The following is a 5461-nucleotide window of genomic DNA, read 5'->3' on the forward strand; positions in this document are numbered from 1 at the left end:
ACAACTGGTAAGTGCTTTAAAAACTGAGCTCGCGCAGGCGCAGTACTATCTCACGTGATCCCTCAGTGCTTGGTGACGGATAGAATTACAATCAAACTTCAACTTACAGGTACCTGTAAGTCTCGTTTAATTTTTAAATTAAAACTAGTGAATGTAAAGATTGTTAGGTAAAGACCGCAAGATTGTATTTCTAGGAAAATACAGAACATACAGTCCTCAGAAGTCCGTGTGAATTTCTCCGAAGCAGCGTGCTTCTGCATTTATTGGCTCAGCTGGGGCACAGTATTTGGCGGGAAAGGTGGCAGAGAAAGCAATAATCATGGCCAAAGAGAGAGATGGAAATTAAAGGCTCCGTGTAATGAGCTACTACTCAATTTAATTGCGATTCCTTTATTGTTTCCTCCTTTTATTTTCATGATTGTTTTACAATGCCACTGTCACATGAAATGAGCAGTTGCGAACTACACCTCGTTTTAAGTATTTTGGAGTATCACCATTATTTCAGGGTAAAAATGATTTCTTGGTCTTCAGGAAGCCATTACGTTGTACCCTTAAACTGAGCAAGAATTTTTACGCCTGTGGGGGAGGTACTTCTTCCACATACATCCTGGACACTGAATTCCAGCCTGTGTACTCATCGGCGTTTCCATAACTAACGCAATTACCGACCCAGAATCCCACTCGCACAATTCCCTGGTGGACTTTTTCACAGACTCCTTCTATTTGCCGCACACGGTGCAAATCCTTCTTGGCTCCATTCCCGTGCACCATGTACACAACTCCATCAATGGCTGCTGGATTTTGAGCACTCTGCGCCGTTGAAAGTGAAATACCATCGTTTTGCAGCAACCATGGCAATTATAGATTCGAAGAAGCTCCATTGAAGAAGACTCGGAGACCTGTATTGGCAGATGTCTTGTTGAAAACACATTCCTGTGAAAATTGACAAGAAAGCAAAACAATTGTCCATTCAGGAAACTATAAACTCAACACACGACTAATGATAATGATCAGGTCAGTTTTTCCGCTTCCTTTTAATTTAACTAATTCTCTACTTTCTCAAATCCCATAATACACTTTGTTTACCCCCCAAAATTTGCATAATCATTGTTTTTTTTTTTCTCGGGACATGAAGATGTTCCAAGAGAAATCGAAAACTAAGCCTAGTGCGAGACAGAGCCGTTAATCAATCAAACAGTTCGACCTCATTGCCAGATTAAGTGCAGGATTATGACGTCAAAACTTCGCGATAGACAGCACAAGAGACAAACGAGATTTATACTGAACGAAATGATGATATATGAAATGAAAATATATTGAACTGCGGATGTGAAAGAAAGTAACAAGCTATGATCCTCGTAGTTTATAGACGTAATTTAGCAATGGCGTAGAGAAGCCTGAAAATTCACGACTTCAACGGGGCTGAACCCGTGACCTCGCGATACCGGTGCATCGCTCTAACCAACTGAGCTATGAAACCACTGACGTTGGGTGCTGGTCATTTTGGGTTCCAATTTTCCCGTGAGGAATGAATCAATGAACGAAATGATATATGGTACATGAATCAAAAATAAATACTGAACTCCTCCTGCTATGAAATCAAGTAAAGTTATGATCCTCGCTCTTTAAGTCTTTAATTTTGTCGTGCTTGCTCATACTCGCAATTGCTAACATTGCGGTCCATAAACGACTGCGAGGAGTCAGAGCTTTTACCTTGAGATTTACACTATTGGCACAGTTTGTTTTTAGTGAAGCTTCTTAAAATTAACTTACAAATCTGTGACTATTTACCTTTATCAAGCCATTATCCCTGTTATCATTCAGGTTCTTAAAAACGCACTGCTTCCAGTTACGCACGAAAGACCCTTCAGCTCCTTTGGGACCTGGGGGACCAGGGGGACCTTGGCTTCCTGCTTCACCTTTGCTGCCGGGTGGGCCTGCTTTACCAGGTGCTCCCAGAGGCCCCTCAGGTCCTGAGAGGCCTGGACTTCCTCGAGCACCTTCTTCGCCTCTTCTCCCTCGAGGGCCCATAGGTCCTTCTGGTCCATGATTGCCTGGTGATCCCGCAGCTCCTACTGATCCCGCGGGACCAGGGATTCCTGGGATGCCTGGGATACCTGGTGCGCAGAAACATGCAGCTTGAGCACAGGATCCATACGGTGATGTCTGTTGAGTAGCGCTCTAAATGGAAGAGGTTAAGAGGGATTAGTTTCCTTGCTTTCACTTTTAATTTCTCATCCATTTACCGTGTAGGTCAAGCTCTAAATCCTTATGCAATGCTTCTCCATCATAGTAGCGTCGATACACAATGCTCTCCGTTATTTAAAACGCAACCTTCCTCTTGATCGGCGTTTTCAAAAGTTTTCAAAAGGTCATTAATAATTCATGAGTCTAACAGCCTATCAAAACACCGATAAAACGTTACGTGTATGAGCTTTATTTAACAATTATTCGCCGAAGGCGAAGTGATTATCGGTGAATATTCACCGATAATCACTGAGGCTGTATTTAGTATAAATACACAGGTGATCATTTCAAAAAAGAGAAAAAAAACAACATTTCAACGCGAAACCATCCTCACTTACAGTGGCAAAACGACTACTGGCAGCCGTTTTGTCCGTCGAGGTGATTATCGGCTGATAATCCGAGATAGCGAGCCAATGAGAGCGCGCGATTTTGTATAATCACCTGTGTGTTTATACTAAATCCTGATAAAACACTCCTCGTTAGTATTCTTTATATAAAGAATACTAATATCAGGGGCACCCAACGAATCTGTTCCACACATTATCTGTTCCCCAGAGGAATCTTGCTGGCTGGCAAAAATACAGGTGTTCCGATGAGCTGGCTGGGAAATTTTGTTATTGATAGAGGTTTTGCCTGGGAATTACTGACTTTTTCTAGCATTTCAACCCGAGCTGGCTGTAGAAACTCTGAAGACTGAGGACGACTAAAAAAAAAAAAAAAAACCCCTTTCCTCTCCCAGAGAGTAGTCACAAACATACGACAGCTGGTCAGAGTGATTGCGCTTGCGGAAAAAAACCTGTTTTGTCCCGGTTTTGTCGCTTTTGTTTGGTCGTTTCGGATCGAGGGATTTGAAAGCGCCCCGGAAGGTTTCCTGGCTGGGAAATAAATTGATCAGCTGGCTGGTAAACCAACACAATTTTAATATCTAGACTGGACTGGGAAATTTCTTGTGGTGTCTTGCTGGGACCAAAAGGAACAGATAATGTGGTTTCCCAGCAAACGTCTGGAAAAACACCTGAAAATGCCCTTAATAACATTTATTTTTCATTAACTGGGGTATATAATAGCTTTTACCAACCAATTGGTCGTTGGGTGCCCTGTAATATGGCATAGCGTTGCATTTTTCTTCCCTTGTATGCTCATATGGATTACCTCTGGCAACAATTTGCGAACCATTGTTTTTGAGTCCAGAGGGACACGCTCTGATCTCTTGTGGTAATGTTTGTTTAAGCCCGCCTCGAAAATCTCGTGCAGCACGTGTTTTAATCGGTCTAAAAACACTCAAGCTGGGGACGCCTCGTGTTTTTAAAAAAACCAGCCAGATAAAACACTCTGCTGCTCGTTTCGTTGAAGACATTACTTAGAAACTAGGAGCACACACCGAGCAACTTTGACATACAATGTGCCTGTGTGTTTCTTCTTTTCTTTTTTCGTGTTTTTTTTTTTCGCAAGAACAGGTGCGATTATAATTCCAGTTTTAAACTTGATGAGGGGTTGAGGGTATCAGAATGATTTCCCCGAATGTGAAATGGCACATTTCTCAAAGAAGAACAAGGAATTAATAAAAGGTTACTGTAATTGCTTTTTCTGAAAACTGACAGCTTTTCTAAGGGGTTTATACTGACAAAGACATAAAAGATAACACCGTTGTGATCAACCAAAGTATAATGTTCTGTTTGGGTTTGGGTTAATATCTGGCTGTGGGTGACGCGCCACTGGAAATACGGCCATGTGAACTGGGCAGGCTCAGAGAAGGAGCATAATATCGTTTATTGTTGATCCAATAAGTGAGTTCAATAGTTGTCGTGCTAGTTCTCGAATCTAAAAACATGCTCCGAGGAGGTTTTCTCCTTTAGTCACGGAGAATCAGCATGTGGCCTATTCTAGAAGTTCTGGAGCGTATGGAAGAAACGCAAGAAAAAGCGCATGCCCTCGATTTTGTTGACACAGGGGGTGTTAACTTGCATCTCACCTTGTTGTTGCTGCTGCTCTTTTGGTTTCGTCCATTCTCAGAACACAGAGCGAGCACAAGTAGCAATCAGTGCACACCAACCCTTGTTTGTAGGTCAGCGGTGATGATCAATGCACTGGATGCATCCATCCCTCAGACCTGGGAGTATTATCTACGTATTAATTATTACTACTTGCGCGACCCCGGAAAGTAAAGTAGAAAAACAGGGGCATAATCTAGCAGAAGCTGAACGAGGCAGCGTCCGAACAGTCTAATGCGTCTCTATCGAGGAAACGAACTACAATTGATTATTAGAAACGCCAAGGATTGAAAGATGTGATCAAGGCATCGCAAGGGAAAATACAAGTGTTTATGCGCAAATGGAAGGAATTAAGATGCGCGGTATGATCTTGTCAACAAGGATTAGAGCCTGCTCTGACTATAGATGAGTTGTACCTCCTGTCACTCAAACAAAAAATTAAATTCGAACATCGTTCAATGAAAAGAGCCCAGAACGTGGAATGTTGGTAGGTACAAATCGTTAAACCACCTCTCCAATTGCTCAGATCTGAGCGGTACAATCTGTATGCTGAGAGTTATTTGTCCGAAACGTTTCACGCAGCTTTTTAGAGTTTTGGTATATGGAGAAGCCATGTGTCCACCAATTTGACGGCCGGTAAATCAATGAAAACATCTGGAGTTTACTTTGCGATGAAAGCGCTTACTTTTTTCGGCTAATGAGATAAAATACATTTCCTAGTTGTAAAAATTGTAACATGGTAGTTTAGTCCTGACCGAGGACATGGTTTGACGAAAGATCCTCAAATCGTAAATAAGTACGATACTTCGTAAACGAGGCAGTGCGTATTTCTGAAACAACTATTATGCCTCGGAGAAGCAACACTAAAAATGCAAAGAAAAAATTAATTCGCATTAATTACCATCAAATAGTTTTTGGATTGACGAGGAGGGTTACACGAAACTGCTTTTATAACTTTGCGTATTTGAGGATGTTGAAAACATGGTTGATTTGCTTTTGGCAATATCACAAGATATTGTAAATTTGCTTAGCCTCTAGGGTTGGATCAACGTATGTTAGGTTCAAAGAAGATTGGCGTTCAGGGAACAAGTTTCATAGTTAAGGGATATGGCTCAAACCAGTTTTCAACCCTTTCAAGAGACCTCGTAATTTATCGAATTTGACCACTACAAACATGTTTTATATCACGTACACAGCAATGTTTTATGGGTACGCATTAAAAA

The 5461-nt window shown here is 41.6% G+C and overlaps 1 pseudogene; it reads right to left on the bottom strand.

The window, feature by feature from the left end:
• Nucleotides 1-374: 374 nt before the first annotated feature.
• On the bottom strand, nt 375-4348 carry LOC138046580 (collagen triple helix repeat-containing protein 1-like; annotated as a pseudogene).
• Nucleotides 4349-5461: the final 1113 nt, after the last annotated feature.

This window comes from Montipora capricornis, chromosome 4 (genome assembly GCF_036669925.1).
Source record: "Montipora capricornis isolate CH-2021 chromosome 4, ASM3666992v2, whole genome shotgun sequence".
In the NCBI taxonomy this organism is placed as follows: Eukaryota; Metazoa; Cnidaria; class Anthozoa; order Scleractinia; family Acroporidae; genus Montipora; species Montipora capricornis.